This window comes from Rhinatrema bivittatum, chromosome 10, assembly GCF_901001135.1.
Source record: "Rhinatrema bivittatum chromosome 10, aRhiBiv1.1, whole genome shotgun sequence".
Classification (NCBI taxonomy): domain Eukaryota; kingdom Metazoa; phylum Chordata; class Amphibia; order Gymnophiona; family Rhinatrematidae; genus Rhinatrema; species Rhinatrema bivittatum.
The window spans coordinates 20537560-20562067 of record NC_042624.1 but is presented as its reverse complement, the minus strand read 5'-3'; the positions used below and the strand labels follow the sequence as shown (position 1 = coordinate 20562067).

The following is a 24508-nucleotide window of genomic DNA, read 5'->3' as shown; positions in this document are numbered from 1 at the left end:
ATACCTTAGAAACCATTTTAGCCTTAAAGGGTGGTGTTTGTGCATTAATTGGATCTCATTGCTGTGTGTACATATCAGACTATAAAGCAAACCTCACACATACCATAGAGCAGATAGAAACCATGGTTGCTGATGCACCATTTTCAGACAGAATACCAACTTCTCCATGGGACTGGCTATGGTCCTGGCTCCCTGATATTTCTGGTCTCAAAGGGGTGATTTCTATTATAATTACTGTAATTATCTTAATTATTTGCCTGTGATGCTGTATTCAGTGCATACCCAACCCTCATATCCATATTGAAACCTTGCTCTCAGCCCGGATACAAAGATGTCTTGTAAGATGCCTAATAGGGAATCCTGAGCCATGCAGTGTTGGCACACCACCTGCACCAGCTCTGGGTGATATGGAGATTCAGGAGCTCATCGGCAGCTGGCACACCACGTCGAATCAGCTTTCTTCTCTCCATAATCCCCCTTCCCCTATTTCCAGCCCATACCAAGACATAACAGATTTCAGTAAGGATCTAAAGCTTTACTGAGCTACCTAAACAAAAACAGAAAGGGTGAGATGTGGGAAATATGCGCTTGCCAGCAAGCCATTTCATCAGGGTTTAAACACTAACTTCCCTTCTCCCTGACATTTGCCTGAATAAAAGCATCACTTGTGCTTAAGTCTCTGCCCAGGAAAGGATACCTGACTTCATGTATTTCTCTGGCTTATAATTAATCCTGTTAGCCTGAAAGAAGGGCTGGGTTTTCCCTAGTCAGAGGCAGGACAAAGTCAGGAGGTATAGATTTCAGCAGCCAATGAGATGATCCGTGCACACCCCCTGAGCCAAAGCCAATAGTGTAGGGACTCGTCTGTTGCTATGGGGAAAGTAGCCAATCATGTAATGACACATCATCTGCCTTTGTATGAATGTACAATAAAAGGAAGAGCCTCGTGAGGGCTCAGCCCTTCTCTTCCTGCCTGCGATGAAAGCTGCCTCAAGTGTGTTCCTTGCCTCCATACTCTACAGCTTCACAAGGAAAATTATATTACCCATGATTCTTTATCTTGTAATAAAATTGCATCTTATTTCAAATCAAAAGTCACTAATATATCTAATGAATTCGCACAGTTACCTTTCCCCACTTATAATAACTCTGGATCCTGTTCTAAATGGTCAGAATTTACTCCCATCTCAGAAAACACTATCCTAAATATTATAAGTAAGCAAACTCCCTCTAAGTCACCTGTTAATCGATGTTCTGGTGCCTTTTTTAAAGCCCTTAGTTCTCATGCTAGTAACTTCCTTAGGGCCTCATTTACCAATATCGCATTGGTAACGCATTAAGGGGCGTTTCCCATGCAAATGAGGCTTTTTTCGTGCAGTGGGGAAACTTCGCGTGACGCGATGTTTTTGCAATTTGCGAATACATTTACCGCAAATCACGAAAACATCGCAGCACACGAAGTTTCCCCACTGCACGATAAAACACCCAAAGCATCATCGCAGTGTCCAGACAGCCTATGAGAGAGAGAGAGAGAGAGAGAGAGAGAGAGAGAGAGAGAGAGAGAGAGAGAGCAAATTGCTATAATGTCTCTTCCCTAGACAGCTATTTGTATCCCTATGAAAGGCTCACCTAGTAACTCGAGGTGGGGATTAGGTATGAGTGTAGGGGGTTGGGGGCCACTTTCACATTCAACATGAGACGTACGAACAGAACAGTGGTCTCTTGTGAAGATTTGATGGCCTTCGGAGTGAGGAAACTCACTCCAAGATGAGATTTGGGCAATGTTCTCTCAAACTAGCTAGTTTGAGAGAACATTGCCCAAATCTCATCTTGGAGTGAGTTTCCTCACTCCGAAGGCCATCAAATCTTCACAAGAGACCACTGTTCTGTTCGTACGTCTCATGTTGAATGTGAAAGTGGCCCCCAAACCCCTACACTCATACCTAATCCCCACCTCGAGTTACTAGGTGAGCCTCTCATAGGGATACAAATAGCTGTCTAGGGAAGAGACATTATAGCAAGGTTCTCTCTCTCTCTCTCTCTCTCTCTCTCTCTCTCTCCCCCCCCACGATAAACCTTTACCGGCCTCTAGCGCACAACGTATCACGAATGAAAGGGTTGTAGCTATTGGCCTCGTTAGGAGCCACGCTAACACTGCAGCTGTTTTGCCGCACACAATAACTTTACATATGCTCCGCCCCCTGAATACTAAATTAAAATTTGCATTCACAAATCGCGTTAACGGCTGTTAGCGCGATTTGCGAACTTATCTCCTGTGGTACTCCTTGGAAAATGACCCCCTTAGTCTTTTAGTTAATCAGTCTCTAGAAACAGGACAATTTCCGCAATGTTTAAAAAAACCTTCGATCTTACCGATCTTTAAAAATAAATCGAAAAACCCAACCAACCTCAGACTACTTGCTTCTCTTACCTCTCTAGCAAAACTTATAGTCAGTAGTCCTGCATCAACTATCTGACTACTTATCAGATCATGATATTCTTCACCCAAATCAACATGGGTTCCAGAAAGGACATTTCACTGAAACTCTCCTGTTGGCTTCTTTTGATTCTTTATTCCGTGCTTTTGATTCCTATACAGATCACATTATCGTCTTTTTGGATATTTCCGCGGCCTTTGACATGGTTGATCATCAAATTCTTATTGCTGGCCTTGAATCTATAGGTATTTCAAACACAGTTTTACAGTGGTTATCTTCTTTCCTCACTGGACATACTCAAGAAGTTAACATTGATAATCATTCCTCTGATCCATATATGATTTCCTCAGGCGTTCCACAAGGTTCATCATTGTCTCCCATCCTCTTTAATATCTATTTGTTACCACTCTGTCACATTCTTTCCTCTTTAAATCTACAGTTTAAAATTTATGCAGATGATTTACAATTTATGGTCCCTTATAATTCATCCTGGTCAGCTACTCTCTCTTTGGTTTCCTTATACTTAAAGACTATCAACACTTGGCTTTCACACAATCGCTTAAAACTAAATCCAGCTAAAACAGAAATTATGCATCTTACTTCTATTTCGGAATCCTCTATCGGTCCCCCTTCTTATTTTCTGTTTAATGGTACATCTATTCCAATCTCTAGTTATGCAAAAAATCTAGGAGTAATTATCAATATAGACTTATCTATGAAACAACATAGTTCATCAGTGACAAAATTCCTTCTACAAATTACAACTTCTAAAACGTCTTCGACCACTACTCTTCCTCCGTGATTTTCGAACTGTTCTTCAATCTCTAATCTTTTCAGGTCTCGATTACTGCAACTCTCTCTATTTAGGTCTTCCTGATAATACTATCCACTCATTACAACTAGTCCAGAATGCTACAGCACGCATTTTATCAGGTACTTCTATCAGAAATCATATCTCTCCAGTTCTACAGGCTTATCACTGGTTACCAATGAAATTCAGAATACAATATAAAATCCTTACCATTATCCACTCTCTTATTTACAATTCCTCTTCTACTTGGCTCTGCTCTTTATTCCGCATTTATAAACCCACCAGACACCTGAGATCCTTAACAAAAAAACTTTTGGACATTCCTTCACCTTGACTAGCTAGATTAGACATTACAAGGAAAAGGGCCTTTTCAGTAACAGGCCCCACCCTTTGGAATGCATTACCCGACTCTCTGCGATTACTATCAAACTGAATACAATTCAAGAAATCCTTAAAAACATATTTGTTTCAGAATGCCTTCAAAATTGCATCTACCAAACACTAATTTCTTCATATATACAACTTTGAAATTCCCCTCCCATTAATCCTCATGTATACTTTGAAAAATACCTTCCCTAAACTCCTTTTCCCCTGACATTTGCAGTGGCTACAAGATGACACTTGATTATTGTTTTGATATGTTTGATTTAATCATTGATTATTGTTTTTGATATGTTTAGTTTTTTGATAAATTATACATTTTTATTTTATTATGAGATTTATGTACATTTTAAGTTATTACTTTATTTTATTTTATGATTTATATTTATGTAAACCGTTTTGACTAAACTTTGTTTGTAAAAGCGGTATAAAAACACTTTTAAATAAATAAATGTGATGAAAGCTATTAGTATAGCTGCATTTTATAAAGATTTAGACAAGTTCCTGGAGGAAAAGTCCATAAGCCATTAAGATGGAGTTTTAGAAATCCACTTCTTAGCCTTGGGATAAGCAGCATGGAATCTATCTACACCTAGGAATTCTGTTAGGTATTTGTGACCTGGATTGGCCTCTGTTGGAAACAGGATACTGGGCTTGATAGACCTTTGGCCTGACCTAGTATGGCAAATCTTATGTAGTTATACAAGTTTTTCTTTTCCTCATTTTATCAAAATTTCTCTTTTAAAATTTTAATGCTCGAGTTGTAGATTTACTTATTGCCCCCCTACCAGTCATTAATTCAAATTTGATCATGTTATGATCACTATTGGCCCCACCACCATTACCTCTCTCACCGAATCCTGTGTTCCACTAAGAAATAAATCTAAAATAGCTCCTTTTCAAATCGGCTTTTCAACCAATTGCTCCTTAAAGCATTTCTTTGTTCCATCCAGGAGCTTTATCTCTCTAGCTTGTACTGTTGTTACATTTACTCAGTCAATATTGGGCTAAGTGAATTCTCCCATTATTACTGTACTGCCAAATTTGTTAGTTTCTCTTAGCATTTCATCATTTATCGTATCATTTTGGCCAAATGGATGGTAATATACTCCTATCACTATTCTCTTCCCCAACACACATGGTATTTCTATCCATAAAAATTCTACTGTGTATTTCGTCTCTTTCAGGATCTTCATCCTATTGTACTCTATGCCATCCTGGACATAAAGCGCCCCCCTCCCCCCCCCCCCCCCCACCAACAACTTGATCCTCCCTATCATTGTGATATAATTTGTGCTCTGGTATAGTACTAATTATCCTCTTTCCACCATGTCTCTAAGATGCCAAGTAAGTCTATCTCATCATTCACTGCTATACACTCTAACTCTCCCATCATATGTCTTAGACTTCTGGCATTAGCATACAAAGATTTCAAATAATTTGTTTGCATTAATAACCTGCTTTTTAGTTGACAGAGATAATTTGGAATCTTTTAGCTCAGGTGAGTTTTTAATTATAGGCATTTGGACTATTTTTCATATTATTGGAACCACTCTGTTGGGATACCCGACCTCTAATACTTCATTAGTATCCTTCAAAGATACCTTCCTCCAAACTATGTGCTGCTGAGTAACTTGGCTTTCCTTCTTGATCTAGTTGAAAAGCTGCTCTATCTCCTTTTTAAAGGTTAGTGCCAGCAGCCTGGTTCCACTCTGATTAAGGGGGAGCCCATCCCTTCAGAAAAGACTCACTCTTCCCCAAAAGGTTGTCCATTTCCTTACAAAGACTCTTTCCATGCTATGTTCTGTAAATATATCAAACTACTTATCCAGCCCAGCTGTCAAAGATAAGATTAAGTTTTAATAATGTAACAGAGACAACTTATTCAAGTTCCAAAGAGGAACAAACTTGTCACTTGATAATGACATCATTGTTTTTCTAATAACCAAAGCAACCAAAAAACTGATGTCATTAGGCTTGCAAAATGACATTATCTACATAAACATAGAACTTATTAATTCTTCTTATTCCTATATTAACAAGCCGTTAAGCCCGTCACAACGGGCTACATTACATTTTTGTTTTCGGTCCATTTTCGCAGCACCCTCCTACACTTTTTCTCCCTCATTCCCCCTTCCCCTCAGTCACTCACCCCCTTCCCCTCAGTCTTACTCACTCTCTGTCTCCCACTGCCTCCTTCCCCTCACTCTCACCTCCCTCCCCTTCCCTCAGTCACTCCCACCTCTCTCCCCTTCCCTCAGTCACTCCCCATCCTCTCTCAATCCCATCCCCTCTCCCTCAGCCCTCCTCCACTCCCTTTTTCTCTGCTCCAAAACTTCTTGCCCTTCCACTTACTCACATCCCTGTCTCTCACCTCTCCCTCATTCTCCCTCTCCCCTCACTCTTCCCCACCCCCTACCTCCCTCCCTCTCAGTCCCTCTCCCTCCCTCACTCAGTCCCTCCCTCCCCCAGTCCCTCCCTCCCACTCAGTCCCTCCCCCTCACTCAATCCCTCCCTCCCACTCAGTCCTTCCCTCCCACTCAGTCCCTCCCTTTCACTCCCTCCCTCCCTCTCACTCAGTCCCTCCCTCCCTCCCTCTCTCTCTCCTCCCTCCCTCTCTCTCCTCCCTCCCTCGCTACTGGCCGCCGCTGCCGCCGCTCCTCGTCGTCATTCGCTGCCGCTGCCACCCGACGCCGCCGCCGCTGCCACCCGACGCCATGTTTTTTTTTTTTTTTTGATGCTGGCTAAGACTGACGTCCTTTCTCGCACATGCGCAGTAGAGCTGCATTCTACTGCGCATTTGCGGGCCGTCGGTCATGGCCCATTTATAAGGTAGATGATGATGGTAATATTAGAAATCACATGCAAGCCATGGATACTCTATTATCACACCTCACACATTTCACTGGCACAGAAAACCCCTCATGGGATGTCTTTGGTTCGGGAAGAATGCTAGGACTTTGGGGCCAGAGGTTACTAAGGATACTTATAACAATAATAGTATTCCTTCTTATTTTATGTGTATCCGTAATTTGCATTTTTATGTTATGTAAAAGAAGTATTCCTAAAATAATGGACCCAAAAAACAAATCGGTAGCCGATCCAGTTAGCTGTATAGCAATGACGACAATAGGAATCGGATAAAACAAGCCCTTTATTGAAACGCCCGACTCTGGCCGAGTTTCGCTCTTTGCACAGAGCTGCCTCAGGGGCAATTAATGAAACCAGGACTTGGGATTGTCAATGTAGAAAGTAGCACATTAGTTGTCAGCATGGATGAGTTCATGCGAAAACAATTTGATTTTTCTTATCCACATAACAGAGCTACAAAATAGCAACTGTAATGTCAAACACATTCGATGTGTGTAAGAGCCGAACTGACGAGCAATGTCACAAATTGTCAAGCCAGCCAAGGCTTGACAATTTGTGACATTGCTCGTCAGTTCGGCTCTTACACACATCGAATGTGTTTGACATTACAGTTGCTATTTTGTAGCTCTGTTATGTGGATAAGAAAAATCAAATTGTTTTCGCATGAACTCATCCATGCTGACAACTAATGTGCTACTTTCTACATTGACAATCCCAAGTCCTGGTTTCATTAATTGCCCCTGAGGCAGCTCTGTGCAAAGAGCGAAACTCGGCCAGAGTCGGGCGTTTCAATAAAGGGCTTGTTTTATCCGATTCCTATTGTCGTCATTCCTAAAATAATGGTCTCAGCCACACTTACAGTGCCCCAGAATGTATCCTCAGATGAAGAATTTAATAGGTTCTGCACTATGGGTGAAAGTATAATAGACATTTAAGACAAGCACTGCCCCTGGACTAAAGGAGGGACTGTAATAATAAAATTTATTAGAGGCATCAGCTTAGTGGAAATTTACCAGAAGGGTTCCAGGAGGCACTGCTAGGTCTTGAAACCTTCTCTGAAACTGTCTCACACTTAGATAACAGAAAGACAAATGTATCTCTTTGTAGTTTTAGGCACCACAATGAAGAGTTATAAAAAATGCGTCTTCAAGGTTAGTTAGTTTTCTCAGGACATTTAGGAATATTAATGTCAGCAAATGTTTTTTTACACCTTGTGATCTTAAATCAAAGGAGGGTTTTACTAATCTCTAGGGCAAAATTGTATTTAAATAAAGTCAATTGGATGTCTGATTAAGTCAGTCTCTCAAACTTTGGAGCTGACTTCCTTATGCGCATAAGAAATAAAGGCTTTTGCTTATGAGAAATACACTGTCTATGTTGTCCTTGTGTCCTTGGTAAACTTTTACATTGCAGATGCCTCTAATAAATTTTATTATTACACTGCTCTATATTGCGCTGGCGCCCAGGGCGGAAAAAGAGATGCCTCTCATCCTCGACTATTAAAATAACCAGCAGCCGCACGTCCCCCCTCCGAGAAATTCAGGAGGCGCCCTTTCCCTTTGAGCATTGCTGCAGCTGCTGGCTTGAACAAGCATAAAAAAAAATGAACGTTTTAGGCATGGCTGCGGGGGATAAATGTTGTTAGACATGCGGCCTCTCATGGATGTAGGACTATGCTGTCCCTTAAAGGCGCCAAACAGGTAACCTGAACAACCTGACATCGGCAGCCAAAGTCAGGAGCCTTTAAGAAAAACCTAGCATTATGCGTCCATTCCTGCGGCCCCTGGAGGATGTAGGACTATGTTGTCCCTTAAAGGCGCCAAACAGGTTTCCGAATGACATCGGCAGTCCAAGTCAGGCACCTTTAAGAAATACCCATGCATCCTTCCTACGGCCTCATCCCCTTGCACTATATGCCTCCCACATGGATGTCCGTAACCTCAGCTTCTTTTGGCGATTGCTCAAAGAACACCTTGGCCTTGGGCTTTAAACGTCCAAGTTCGTATTAAAGCCGGGCTTCCCAAACATTTAGCCAATGTGATCCCATTTATCACTTTTAAATTCACATGACCCCCATGGGACAACCAAACCCAATTGGAGGGGATGTAGTTTGCCTCCAACAATCCCTCCACTCACCATTCTTGCACTCCAACTGATCCCCTCTCTCAACCTATTCCCCTCCAGAGGGCCTCCTGACCTCTGTCTTTCCACCTGTCAACCTCGGCCCCCAGCACTGCCCCTGTTATGGATGCCAGGGCAGGAACCTCAGGGACGTCTCCCCGTGATGACATCAGAAACCCTGGACTCTTCAGAGCCTGACCTAATCAACTTGGCAACGAGTTCCTTCCTTGTTAAATCCTTCGGATCTACCAATGTCTGTTCCTGGTTCCGGTTCTTCCTGGCGTGAGACACTTTCGGATACCCGCTCCTCAGGGGCCCTGCTTCTGTCTCCTGACTGTGTCGCGCACCCCCCCCCCCCCCCTTGGGGCAGTGCATTGTGTACTGTGACTGTGACGTGCTTCCCCGCTCCTCGGGGCAGCACTTTCTCTCCATCACTGCCAGAGACCCCCTGGGATTCCCTGCTCCTCGGGTAAGCCTACATCCTTCCACAGTTGCTCTCCGTGGTTCAGCCCCTGGGGCTGGCTCAGCCCCTCCTTACTCAGCCTGCATCCTCGTGCCTCAGGTCCTGCCTGGCTCCTCACCACTAGGGGGATGTACTCTGGCCATTGTACCTACATTCCTCTCTCTACATTCTCTGGGTTCTGTCACCTGCAGCTGCTGACCTTGCCTCTCGACAGTGAGGCCCCGTGGGGCTCCTCCCCCGGGGGGGGGGGGGGTTACCATCTCTCACTGCGGGCCAAGGGCCCACTAACCCATGAGTTCTAACACCCAGTTGATCATATGTCACCCCCTTCCTCTCTTTTCTCATATCCCTCCCCAGTTGATACTCTCACCCCTAGCTCCTCTCTTGCATCCCCTTTTCTCACCTTCCACAGCCAATCACTCCCTGAGCCAACCCTCAAACCCTTCCTGTATCTGATCCCTCCCTGCAAACAGCCCCCATCCAAACATCCCCTTGAATAGGACCAGCAACATTTTCCTTTGGGCCTCAGGCGATAAGTGGATGACAGCTAGTGGAAAGAGAAAGCAGGCTGATGACAGGGGCAACATTTTTCTGTTAGGTAAGCTCAGTGATGATGGGATAGGATAGAGAACAAGTGAAAACCTGCACAGACCTGTGCACACTCTGCCCACTCTTCCCCAATGCCTGATGTAGATCTGCAACTGGCAGCAGCATTATAGTAATGAAAGTCAGCATAGGATCTCTGAGCCAGTAAAAGTTCACAGGCCCTGCAGTGGCCCCACTCCTTCCTCATACATGGCTTCCTGTTAACGTAGAAATTCAAGCAAGGGCGGGACCATTGCAGGACTTGAGAGTGCATGCTAGCTCAAAGATCCCATGCTGATTTCCACTACTTCAGATGCTGGTGATGTCTGGAGAGGGCTGCCCTTTCAGGAATTTGTGACCCCAGCTGAAGGTTTCTGACCCCTTTTGGGGTCCCGACCCACAGTGTGGGAAGCTCTGGATTAAAGAAATTACATTCATTAAACCACAGAAACACTCAGCTGCAGAAACGGTATTTATTAACCATAAAGAAGTCAGAAAATCAACATAATATAATAAAATAATTGAAGATCCTTCAACACCAATATAAAACAATTAGGGAAAGAGGGTTTATTTGTAAGACTTCATGCAAAATACTCCTCAATGACCCTACTGCGAACCTCTGAGCCTTGCGCTGTGTTGTCCACTTCTGCAGCCGGTTGTTCAGGTGGATCTGGGGGCAATTTTTCTGGGACCTCCACTTCCGGGCCAAAGCACAAGGCGAGGTTATGTAGCATGCAGCAGGCCATAATAATGCATGCAACCTTTTCCGCACTGTACTGGAGGGCACCACCAGACCGATCCAAGCATCTGAATTGCCCTTTCAGCATGTCAAATATCCATTCGATGACAGATTGAGTGCTTGTATGTGCGTCATTGTATCGTCTTTCTGCCGCGGTGTGTGGGGCCTGGAGCGGAGTCAGCAACCATGGCTTACAGCCATACCCAGCATCACCTATAACAGAGGTAATAAATATTGCATCTTTGACACTGACAAAACAAACACCAGGAAACACATATCTACACAATACAGTGGACTCTCCAGTTAAAACCCGCTTGACATACGAACAACTTGAGTTACAACCCAAATTTTAGTTTTGAGTTACAACCAAAAGTCCTGAGTTACAACCTGAATGCCGGCATTCAGCTGGCTACAGCAAGGTATCAGGATGGGAGGAATGAGTATGCTGGGAGGGGGAAATGAGTGGGGGCCAGAGATGTGCTCTGAGGGGTTGGGGAGGGGAAAATCCTCCCTTCATCCCTTCCTGCAAGCCTGTCAACTAGAATGGTGAGTACAGTATGAAATTTTAGTTTCTGGTAGGCTAGGCACATTTTTAAGTTTTTGGTGAGTACAAAATTATCTTATGGAAAAAATACTCTTGACTTACAGCCAGCCCTTTGGAATGAATTGTGAGTTCATAAGTAAAGGCTCCACTGTAGTAAACACTTTAGGATAAGGCAATTTACTTCTACTTGTGCATTACCCCGTGCCACCTGGTTCTCTATGAAGACTACAACCATCACTGTGATTCCCTTCCGGAAAATCGTTTCCAAGCGAGGAACGAGCAAGGATGTAGGAATCATGGCAGCTCCCCGGAAACCTCGAAACTACATTCAGGATCCGTTGATGGACATCACACACCACCTGCACATTCATCGAATGGATTGACTTCCGATTGCGGAATGCACTCTCCTGTTCCTCGCTGGGGGTAAGTGCAATATGGGTGCAGTCTATTGCTCCCAATACATTGGGCATCCCAGCTATGTCGAAGAATCCATGCCGGATCTCCTGCAGTTGCACAGGGTCCCACCAGGAAATAAATATACTTGCGAATGCGTTTCATCATAGCCCTCAAGACTTGTCCAAAGTGCCGCGAGACTGAGGACTGATTCATCCCGCAAACCAGTCCAACTGTATTCTGGAAATTTCCCGTGGCAGGGTTAATCGCTATTGCCCGTGTAGTTGCCCTAATTCTTGCTCACAGACGCAAGAAAAAGGTCAACATGACGAAGAAATAAACAGTATCCATTACAGAAACAAAACTCTGCGGAAGCCAACAGCACAATAACACCAGTGTAAAGCAGATGCAAAGTTTTGATCGCTAAAAAACTCGCTACAGACGCACCAAATTTCAGCGCACGATATGGCATTGGGCATGAATACCTAATTGGCGCATTTAACTAACATTAACTAACATTTGCATGGCACTGGCATCATCCCGTTCGCGCAGATTTTCTGCATGCATTAAGGACGCATTAAATCACTTATTGCATACGCGTTCAACTGCGCGTTCACGGCTGCGCTAACACGAATGCCCCGTATTTTTTTTACTTGAAGGCATAGAAGATTATGGCCTATGGTGTCGAAGGCGGTTATTAGGTCAATCAATACTAGGCATAATGATTCGTTGGAGATGAAGCCACGCAGTATAGGGTCAATTATTGATTGAAGAAGGGTTTCTGTTGAGCGATTCTTCCTGAAGCCAAATTGGTTAAGGTATAGGACTTTTTTCTCCAAGATGAGATTCGAGTTGGAAGAGTGCTGCTTTTTCAAGGATTTTTGCAAGAAAGTTTAAATTGGAGTTAGGGCGGTAGTTATCCCAGTCGTCAGTTTTTCTAGATTAGTTTTTTTAATATTGGTTTAATTACAGCCTGTTTTAGCTTATGACGCACATAGCCTTCGGTGAGACAGAGACTGACCATAGTTGTAATTGAAGGGATTATTGTTTGGTTTACTTGTTTTAATGAGGATCCTGGAATCAGGTCAAGAGGGTGAGATGCTGGTTTAAGTTTTTATATAATTTTGCTTATTTCTTATGGCCTGAGGTGGTGTTGGTGCTACCTGAGGGGGAAACCCCCATGGGACCCCACCATCAGGAGGCAAGGCCAAACGGGAAGTGGAGGCCAACTGGAGCTTCGCCAATACCAGCCCTCATTCCCCGCAGGTTGAGCCCTTGGGTACCGGGGCCAACTGGACTTAGGTGGGCCTCCACGTGGTTGAACCCAAAGAGAGAGTGTCCAAAGCAGGATGCCAGGAAGCAGCGGAAATGCAGGGTCCCAAAAGGGAGAAACAGGATCCAAAGTCCGGATAGACTGAAGCTGAGGTAATGCGGTTGGAAACAAGGTTAAGTTCGGACTGCAAGTCAGGCAGATAGCTGAAGACAAGGTCAGGTTCAAGCAGAGGTCAGGGCAGGCAGCTTGAGACAAGGTCAGGTTCAAGCAGAAGTCAGGGAACGCGGCTGGAGACAAGGCCAGGTTCAAGCAGAAGTCAAAGCCAAGGAGGTCCATCCGAAGGGAAGGAGGAACTGGGGCTAGAGCAGGTACTGGAGCAGGAACAGGAGCTGGAACAGGATCAGGAACTGGAACAAGCAGCAATGAAGCACACGACAAGAAGCATGGAGACCTGTTGCCAAGGCAAAGTCTATGCGGCAGGGCCTGCCTTATATATGACTATCCACTAAGACCCCTCCTTCATTTTCAAGATTTCAGGTCTGTCTTACAAACGATCATTTTTTCAAAAATCGATTACTGCAATGCTCTTCTTCAAGGCCTTCCAGACAACTCCATTAAACCTCTCCAGTTGCTTCAGAATGCAACTGCAAGGATACTCACAAAGTCTAACAAAAGGGACCACATAACACCGATCCTTAAGAAGCTCCATTGGCTCCCAGTCAAATTCAGAATCCTCTACAAGCTTTTAGTAATCACCCACAAAGCCATTCTTAACATCTCTCCGCTGGACCTATTGACCCCCCCTGCAACTTCATACTTCAACCCGTCCTCTGAGATTAGCGCAAAGAGGGACTCTTAGAACACCTACATTCAAAACCTCCTTTAGTAAAAGAGCCTTTTCCACCGCAGGCCCCAAACAGTGGAACCTGCTCCCACCGGACCTTAGGCTGGAACAATGCCCAATTACATTCAAGAAGAGACTTAAGACGCTACTATTCAGACAAGCCTTCCCATAACACTCATCCTTGCCTCATCCTCCATGGACCTTCTCTTCCTAAGCTCAGATGCCTAAGCACTTTTTCTTCCGCTGCCTAAGCTATTTAATATATGTATATTAGTTTCATTAAATCTATGGTAACCCTCCGCTACCCTCCCCCCCACCTTCCAACCCCCCTACAATCCCTCATTCCTACCCCCTCCCTCGGAATACCTTGTTACCCCAAAAAGCCAACTCTTATCAGTTCTTACCAGTTTAGACACGTTACTCCCCATGCTTAAGCTGTATCCAAGTTTTTCTCTCCCCCTGTTCTATGTAAGACAACACCTTTGTCACTGTTTTTTTTATGGTTGCAATGTAAACCGGAGTGATAATTAACTCTGTTATTTGAACTTCGGTATAGAAAAGTTATAAATAAATAAATAAATATATGGAGACTGGTTGACGTCATCATCCAGGGCAACAGGAGGCTTTCCCACCGCAGCTCCTTTAAAGTCCAGGGAGGCACATGCGCACCTAAGGGGAACAGGCTGAAGACTAGGAAATGCGTCTCCCCACAACGCAGGTGGGGGAGACCCGACTGGAGGAGACTGAAGCAGCGCTGGAGGGGCCTGGGAGCACGGACAGAGCATGAGCGCGTAAGCGGCTGCCTACTGTTGCCAGAGAGGCCAGGTCCGGGGCCCCGGCATCGGGGGTGAGTGAAGCTGGCTGCAAGGCCTGCTGTGACTGGGAAGTGCAACAGTCCCCCCCCCCCCCATGCCCCCCTCTTGGAGGTCTGGGCTTACCCAGATGGGTTTGATGGAATTGCTGAAGGAGCCCTTTGTCAAGAATGTTGATAGCTGGTTCCCAGGAGTTTTCTTTGGGACCATACCCCTCCCATGATAGGAGGTACTCCCAACAGCGGCCTCTCCTCAGGATATCCAGGACTTCTTGTACTCTGTAGAGGATGTCCGTTTCCAAAACAACTCGAAAGGGAACCGGAGCCTTACAGGATGTCCAAAAACATACCAGGGGTTTGAGCAAAGAGACGTGGAAGGAGTTGTGCACTCCCAGTGTGGGAGGAAGATGGAGCTAGTAGGGCACAGGGCCAATGCGTCGAGCAACTGGAAATGGGCCAATGTACCTGGAAGCGAAACGCTGGGAGGGAAGCTTCAAACGAATATGACGGGTACTCAGCCATACTCTGTCACCTGTTTGGAACTCAGGAGCGGGTCTACTAAGGATGTTTGAGGTTTTCTTAGCACGCGTGGCTGCTTGTTGTAATCTTTGATTGGTACGCGTCCACAAGGCCTAAAGAGCATCCATGGTTGCCTGAGTTGCTGGAGAAGGCACGGTAAGAGGAATCGGAGGGGGCCATGGCTATCTTCCATATACCAGAAACGAGAAGCTCCCATAGCTGCAGTGATGTGGGAATTATAAGAGAACTCAGCCCATGGGAGTTGAGCCCAGTTGTCTTGCTGGTCGTTGGAGTAGGAAAGAAAAAAGCACTTCAGGGAGTAATTCATCCGCTCGGCTTGGCCAGTGGCCTGGGGATGATAAGCAGTAGTTAGACTGATGGCGATCCCAAACGTTTTACACAATGAGCGCCAGTAGCGGGTGACAAATTGTCCTCTGTCTGAGGCGATATTTTCAGGCAATCCATGGATTCCTCCACATCCAAAGATGTGGAGGAAAAACAAGCATGTGAGTTCTGGCACAGAGGGGGAAACTAGGAAGCAGGACAAAATGAGCCATCTTGGAGAACCAGTCCATGACCACCCAGATGTCAATGTTCCCATCGGACATCGGAAGGTCCACCACAAAGTCGTTGGACAAGTGAGTACAGGGTTCTTTTGGGGGCAGACAATGACTGCAATAGCCCCCAAGGTCAGCCCATGGGTGAATTTTGCTGAGCCCACGTGGGGCAGGAATCCACAGAGATGTGAGTGTCAGAAGACATGGTTGGCCACCAGTAATAACACTGAAGGAGGGACATAGTCTGTGCGCGTCGAAGATGACCAGCAACTTGGGAGTCATGTGCCCATTGTAGCACCTTCTCACGAAGCCTGCGGGGTACCACAGTCTTTCTTACAGCACGGTTATGGTGGCAGACAAGGAAATGCAGGCTGGGTCGATGATGTGCTGAGGTTCTTCTTGGGAATCCTCAGGTTCAAATGAGTGGGATAAGGCGTCAGCATGTAAATCTTTCTTGGCTGGGCTGTAACATAAGTTGAAATCAAACCAGGTAAAGAATAATGCCCAGCCGGCCTGGTGAGAATTAAAGCGCTGGGCATGTCAAAGATGCTCCAGGTTTTTATGATCTGTGAACATCGTGAACCGATGTTGGGCACCCTCCAGCCAGGGGTGCCATTCTTCGAGGGCGAGTTTGATTGTGAGGAGTTCGCGATCACTGATATTATAGTTTTCCTCTGCAGGGGAAAACTTGTGCGAGTAAAAGGAGCATGGATGTAGAACACCTTTAGGAGAATGCTGACATCGTCGGGAGGCGAGGCCAAACGGGAAGCGGAGGCCAACTGGAGCTTCCCCAATACCAGCTCTTGTTCCCCACAGGTTGAGCCTTTGGGTACCGGGGCTGGCTGGACTTAGGTGGGCCTCCGTATGATTGATCCCTGAGAGAGTGTCCAAAGCAGGATGCTAGGAAGCGAAGATGCAGGGTCCCAAAAGGAGAGATAGGATCCAAAGTCCAGACAGACTGAAGCAGAGGCAATGCGGTTGGAGACAAGGTTGAATCTGGACTGCAAGTCAGGCAGATAGGTGAAGACAAGGCCAGGTCCAAGCAAGAGTCAGGGCAGGTGGCTGGAGTCGAGGTCAGGTTCAAGCAGAAGTCAGGGCAGGCGGCTGGAGACAAGGTCAGGTTCAAACAGAACTCAAAGCCAGGGAGGTCAGTCCGAAGGGAAGGAGTAACTGGGGCTGGAGCAGGATCAGGAACAAGCAGCAATGAAGCACATGACAGGAAGCATGGAGACCTATTGCCAAGGCAAAGTCTAGGCGGCAGGGCCTGCCTTATATATGGAGACTGGTTGACATCATCCAGGGCTGCGGGAGGCTTTCCCGCCGTGGCCCCTTTAAAGTCCTGGGAGGCACACGTGCGCGCCTAAGGCGAACAGGCTGAAGATTAGGAAGTGACAGCGTCTCCCAGCGACGCACATGCAGAGAGCTGACCAGGACCAGAGGAGCCCACAGCAGCGCTGGAGGGGCCTGGGAGCACAGACGGAGCACAAGCGTGTAGGCAGCTGCCTACTGCTGCCAGAGAGGACAGGCTAGGTCTAAGGCCCCGGCGTCAGGGGTGAGCGAAGCCAGCTGCAGGCCTGCCGCAGCTGAGAAGCGCAACATGAGAATGTTTGGATCAAATTTGGAGAATGGATCAAAGTCTGTCCATATATCGTTAGGATTAATTTTATCATATTTGTAAGTAGAAGTGGATGTAGAGAATTGTTTGTTTCAGAATTTTTTCAGATGTGCAGTTGAAAATTCATTGCATGATTTTTTAGAGAAGGTTGGTTGATTATATGAAGGTTCTTTGATTAAATTCTTTATTGTATCAAATAGAAGTTTTGAGTTGAAGATTATTCCATGGATTCGTTTTGCATAGTAATACCACCCAAATTATACCACCCAATAATTAAAACTAATAAGGATAAAATAAATCTTCTGCTTTCCATACCTGGGAACCTTTGATTCCAATCACCCTGAGATTGTCATGGTTAGTTAGAGGTGCACAAACTTTCTCCTCTATCATATACACATACACACATACATTCATTCTCACACACTCTCATATGCTTGCTCACACACATGCTCATTGACTTTCACTATTACAGAACTGCAATTTTAAAATGAGGGAGTGTAAGGGAGTCTCCTCCCAGAAGTCTTCAAAGGATGGAAGAGATCTTCCTCCCATCGCTCCTGCCTAGATACTCCCCTTTCCTCTGTTACTGGTCATGTTTATTTAGGGAATTTGTATGCTGCTAATTCTTCGCTCTAAGCAGCTCACAATAAAAACATAAAATAAAACAAACAAAATAGAAATAAAAATACAAAACCATTCTAAAATATAACAGGCCAGTGCAGTAGGGCCTCTCAGCAGCTCAATCAGTAATCTTCAGTGTAGGGCCCAAGGGCATTCATGTGCTGAACAGGCTCTGTGGCATCCCATCCCCTTGCATAGCTTTCCAGGATAACAGGAAGCCTGTGCAGAAGGAAGGAACAGGGTGCTGCAGATCTTGTCAGAGTTGAAGACTTTGCATGCCTTGTACCAAAGTTTCTTGATGAGTTGCTGTGGGGCTGGGCTGCTCTACAAGGGGCTAATAGTGCTGCAGCAGGCACATATGGAGGCATAAAAGCTGGGACTATGCTCTGGCACCTGTGAAAATGTGATGATGGAGGCAATTGCCTACTCCTCAAACTGGGCCTATACACACACACACACACACACAGCATACTCATTTACTTACACTATCACTCTCTCATACTCACACTCATGCGCTCTCTTACATACACACATGCATACTGACTCACTCTTCTCCCCCTCTAGAATGCAAAAGCATCAGTAGCAGCCACCTGTGAATAATAAAATGTTTTTACTTACATTGATAGTCAGGGGAATCCAGACAGGAACCAAGAGAATAGGGTATGAGTGGACTTTTAAGGGAGAATGTGTCCCTTGGTATGGGAAGGGACAGGCTGGAAGGCACCAATGCAGGCTTTATTACTTTTTTGCCATGTCCTGAGGATGAGAAGAGCCAGCAGCAGAGGAGAGCAGTGAAAGTCATTGAGCCAGTGGTGAGGCAATGGTGGAGGGTCTGTTAGCTTCCACCCGTTGGAAGAGGGAGAGTCAAATTCTGTGTGAGGGGAGGTAGTAAGGATATGAAAAGATTAGTGGAGCAGGTGCCAAGAGGCCATCACCACAGGGAAAATGAGAAGAGGCCAGAGTGAGCAGATAACCTCTGTGGGGGAAAGAGAAGGCTGAGCTCCTGCTCTGTAAGAAGAGCTGCTAGGGACCTGGTGCTGAACTCAGTGGCTCTGCAGGCATGGGGCAGCTGAGACCAACACCAGCCCTGTGACTGGCTGGTGTTGGTCTCAGCTGCCCCATGCCTGGCTGGTGTTGGTCTATGCTGCCCCATGTGACTGGCTGGTGGTCTATGCTTGAATGCCAGATAGGGCAATCCACCCATTTAAAGTAACTAGCTTCCAAAATTCTCCTTCTGTAATAAAAAATTTGAAGAGTTAGTAAAATCCCAACAATATGAAACCAGATATTTGAGGATTAGTCCCATACTTTTGGCTAGGCTAGGCATGCATCTAGGCTAAAAATGGAATCTGGAGTGATAGGTGACTCGAGGATGGATTTGACTCTTGTTCCTGCCTCTAGTTTATGGCTTTGACAGCAATGATCCATTGCTTGACAAGTATGTAGTGTGGTTATTTTTTGAGATTTGCTATTAAGGCCTTCATCTTTCATTCTGCTATAAATATAAATATAGCAGAATGAACAGCCACGGCCAGAAAAGGGGTGGGGGGATAGTGTGCAGCTGGCCATACCGCGACGGTGCATTTTCACCTGCTGTGGTTGTGGCCGCAGTATACACTATCGCCACCATAGCGCCCCTGCAAAAGTTGTAGTTATTTCTGGTGCTACTGCTGGCGATAATTTGTAAAACATTACCACCCGCAGCACAACCGAGCCCAAAATTTTTTAAAGCCAGCCCAAACCCCGCCCTTTTCCCTCATTTAAATTTTATCGCCGTGATAACTGCCCATTGCGTTTTGAAAAATGACCCTGTAAGTTAGAGATTTAATTTTATAGTTGATGTCATAGGTTGATGGGGTTCTTTGGGTAGCTTTGGGAGTAGCAGCACTGAGAGATTGCATAGGGTTGATTTTATTCTAAAATAGACATAGTTTATTGTACTGCCATTATTTGTATATTTGTAATTTTTAAAATATTTTTGTAACTCGTTTTGTATGCTTATGCAAAAAGAAAGAGAATAAATGAAATTAAGTTCACATCTTGATACATGAAATTTGATTTCCAAAAATGTAAATTTAACTGATTATAGTTTTAATAATAATTTGCAGTTAGAGTTCAAAACAATTTTGAGAAGAATATTAGGATATCTTAAAGCTAATTGAAATGCATTATACTGAATGAGTTTATCAGGTTTTGAAGAATTAAATACTACAGTTAAATCATCAGTCTAGACCTTTCCTCTAATAACAACTTAAAATCTTCTCCCATACAATAATTCTTGTATGGTATGTGTTATAGGAGAGCCTATTAACCCAAATGTTATTGGTTCCTAGTCTGTTAATAAAAAAAGGACTGTTGTACTATAAAATGTTGGCTAAATTATTAATGCATTATCCTTCATTTCCAGAGGACTGAAAACATCTCCTAAATCTGATGACCTTGTGGCCTCAGTTTCATCTATAATATCACAAATGCACATTAATGAGTATAAGGACAATCTGAGCAGCAGAGAAGAGAAGCTATCCTCCAAAAGGTATGAATCCTTGCCTTCCACAAGAGGGTTGTGTAAGGTCAAGACCAAAAGCTCCCTTGTAGACATCAACATGTCAGATGTGAAAGATTCAATTGCAAAATGACTAAGCATTTCTGGAAATTCAATGGATGAAGAGGCTGCCAATAGCCGAGGACCCAGATGCTCCAGTCCCCTAGCAGTGATTATTGAAAATGCAGCAGGAGAAATCAATCAGGCTGCCTTTGGTAAAACTGTAATCAAACAAGTTCAGCTAGTTCGGTACTCAGCTAGACAGAGATGGTCCTCGCTTTTCAAAGAGAACCCTACATTTGATGAGGATGTCTATGCACCCGATGGCTTTCTTAGGACCATGCATACTATGCCAGACTTTCAATATTCTTTGATGGAAGCTAAGAAGGCCAGGTACATCAGACACAGAGGTAACCCAGCTTCAGAGAAAGAGCTCACTTTGCAGGAGATATTTGGAAGAGGGGAAGATACAGATCCTAACGGAGCTTCAGAAAACAGAGGAAAAGATGATGAAATGTAAACTATTATGAAATAGTGTACTATGGACTACTTTAAGGTAGCAAAAATAACCTGAGAATATCACATTGGGTTTTAATAGCTAATCTGACTATCACAGTGTTCAAGCTAGTCACAGTCATATCATATTCTTATCACAAGTTAAATTAACTGAGAGACTAATTTTGAACCATTTTAAGGTAGAAATCTTTGCTAAAATGAAGACATAGCATTATAGATTTATATTTTTAGCCATGGACTATTTATTTTTAGGCATTCTTGTACAAAGCAGAGCACAGATATCATGTCCATCTGTGGCTGTGACCTCATATCACAGGGAAAACAACAGAGGCAAAGAGGTCTGGAGGATTAAACCAACATTCTATGGTAGTCCCACATCCCAATTTTCAAAGGTACTGATGCTAATGTATTTGCTGTCAGGATGAGGGCAGTAACAGTGGAAACTATGTTTTGCAATAACTCAAAGCAAGCAGAGCTAGGACCTCATGGGATACAGGAAAAGATGGCAGCAATATCTCAGCAGCAGCGACAATACAGTTGTGCTGCAGGGAACAGGACAAAGCATCAGAATGCAGGATCAGAGAGCCATGTAAGCAAAGAAAGTGAGATAACATGAAAGAGGAGATAGAGGGGAGTTGGACATCCAGATTTCAGGATGAAACAATGCTCTGACTACAATAAACCCACTCACACACATGTACTTTTAATGGGACTACATTTTTTATTCTTGTTATTTACTATGGGTCTCAATTAAGAAATTAGTAGCTGGAAAGGTCTAAAAAAAAGAAATCAGCATATTCAATACAAAAATATTAAATATACAAAGCAGCATGGGAGGGGTAGCTCAGAATGTAATTTCCATAATGGAAAACTTAACTTTCTAAATCACATTGCACATGCAACATTTTTGGCACTATGCAGCAGAAGAGACCATGCTGCCTTGAATAATTCACATTTCTAGGTAGTGTTGTGTTTCTGCAGCAGATGGTATTGCACGAAGAGAAGGATTAACCCCTTATGCTTCATCCTACTTAATATTTCAATAAAGAATTTTTAATATTAATTTTTCAACATTGCAATGCTGTTTTTAATAGTGACAATAAAATTGCATGTTCCACAGAGAAACTTGCGTTCAGCAAATAAGGGTCTCTTAACTTTACCAAATGTCCAGTTGGCTCATCTGAACCAGGTGAGGGATAGAGCATTGTCTTTAGCAGGCCCGGGAATTTGGAATTCGCTTCCAGGAGCCTTGAGGTTAGAGCCAAATCTAAAAAAGTTTAAACGAGAGCTTAAGACCTGGTTTTTTAGAAAAGCTTATTCGAGTCAATCTTAAGTCATCTTAGACCACCTGCAATGAATTTTAAGGTACTAGATTTGTATTCACTTTTAGTTCTTATTTGAAAAGTTATTTTAGACAGTACTGACTTTTAGTTTTTACTTGAAAAGTTATTTTAGACTGTAACAAAATGCGTTTTAACTAATTTTAATTAGGATAGGATCTTTAATGTACTATCTGAAGGATTCTATGATTTGAATTTATGTTTGATTTTAGGTATTTTATAGTTTTAGTTAGGAAATTTTGCTAGTTTGTTATGTATTGTTTAGAAGTTTACAATGTATTTTAGGTATTAGGAAAATGTTATTTTAACCAGTTGTGAACCATTTCGATGGACCCTGAGCGACAGTATACAAAAAAATGCTAAATAAAATAAATAAATAAATAAATATTGATTTCTTAATGTTCACCTCTAAATATATGAATGTATTTAGCTATTAAATTAAATGTAATTTATATTGGGACCTTCTTTTTCTGTACTAATATAATAGCCATTATTGTGCATTAATCAATCATATTCTTGATTTGGTCCTTCAGTTATATTGTATTTATATTTATAAATTTAAATTAGTTTAGTAGATTACTTGAGTGAGAGTATACTTTGAGAACAGAAAAAATGACCTGAGTCCTCATTTATTTATGTGATATATACTTTGAATATTGCTGTCTTTCTTTTTGGGGTCCCTGCAGTTTTTTTGTTATTTTACCTTTCATACCCTAAAATTTTAACTTTTGATCTGGCTTTTGTTTTTTTCTGTTTCAAATATTTAATTCCCTCTCATTTTAGAGCACCGCCTTCCTTCATTGCCCACCAAGCCTCCCGCATGGATTTATACAAATGGCTGTGGAAAATGGGTTGGTGGGGCTGGTGTACTATACGGAATCAGCAAGGCAGTGCTGACTTCGAAAATGGCTTATTTTGGGAAGGCTGGGAGAGTTCGGCGGCCTGCTCCAGTAATTTTCATTGACATGCATGCTAGGCCCGATGTCATTTTTGATTAATTTTATTTTCTCTTTTTTATATATTTAAGTTGGCGGGAGGGAGGCTTCCCCGGGCAATTATGGGGTGACTTCAAGTTTTTTGGGAGGCTGTCAGATTCGGAGAATGAGACCCTTGGTATGGTTATTGTGGTTTGTCTCCAGCTTCTGATAGCTGTTAAGTTTTTCCTTAGTACTACCTATCGTGAACGCATGGGGACATGGCAACTATTTCTGTCTTATTAACTGATCCAGCAAAGTGGAGGGAGGGAGCAAATTGCTGCGCAACCTTGATAGCCTGGGGGATCTATTATGCTCAGTGCTCATATTTCTATGTCTGGTTTTAATGACACATTTATGTTGGCATGTTAAATGTTTTTATTGTACGAGGATAGAATGGCGCAACGATATGCATTAATGTTCCAGTTCTATTGTTTTAGCAGTTGCAGTACGAGTTGGGGGGGAGTAGAATGTTGGGGGTTGTAGCGGGAGGGGTGGATGAAGCCAGAGGGTGGGCGGGAGGGATTCGGGAAGGGCAGTGGTCTCGGTCTTCGGCGAAGACCTTAGAGATGGTACATGAGGGGGTACGGGGGGGGGGGGGGGGGGGGAGAAGCAAGGGAAGAGAGAGGGTTGGGAGGTTTCAAGGGGAATTAGACAGGTCCACTTATTGATTCAAATATGGTTCTCAAAGGTCTCAAAGAGATTAAAGTGGGGAAGTCGTAGTCGGACAGCTGGAGATCTCGGCTGGGAGGGTCTCTGCTGTCACATGGATTTCATACTAAATATTTTGATCTTTTCTGAAGTAAGTAATCTCTAATTCATGTACTAATATAGTTACTTGGAATGTTTGCGGTGTCAATTCGCCTATTAAGCGTACCAAAATATTAGCTCTTTTAAAAAGAAAACAGGCTGCTGTAGCATTTTTACAGGAGACACACCTGACTGATTCTGAACATCAGAAATTGGGACGCCTTTGGGGTGGGGAAATCTTTTATGCTTCGGCGACCACTAAGTCGGCAGGCGTGGCTATTTTGATACAGCGAGCGGTTCCATTTACGGTGCATGCGGAAATTAAAGATCCTCATGGCCATTATATCATTTTGATTGCGGATCTATATCATATGAAAGTAGTCCTCTTTAATCTTTATGCTCCCAATACATATAACCCATCTTTCTATAGGGAGATACATCAACATTTGCTTCCATACTTAGGAGACCTTATCATAATTGGAGGGGATTTTAATACCATACGTGATCCAGCTTTAGACAGGTCCCCCTTGGCTCCCAGGCCTGCGGGGTTTGGGCAAGGTCTGTCCTTTTTGGAGAACTCCTTACACTTGATGGACATGTGGAGGGTGTTGCATCCCAGAGAAAAAGACTTTACACACCTTTCTAGAGTGCATGGGACATTATCTCGAATCGACTATTTTTTAACAAGTGTACATGGTTGTTCGAAAATTAGAGGGGTAGAGATTGGAGATATAGTGGTCTCGGATCATGCCTTGGTGAAGTTGGAAATTGAGCTGGATTTGAATACGTCACGCTTACTG

The 24508-nt window shown here is 43.8% G+C and overlaps 1 pseudogene; it reads left to right on the top strand.

Annotated features, from left to right (window-relative positions):
• Positions 1-20648, top strand: part of LOC115100346 — a 38653-nt pseudogene extending 18005 nt beyond the window's left edge.
• Positions 20649-24508: the final 3860 nt, after the last annotated feature.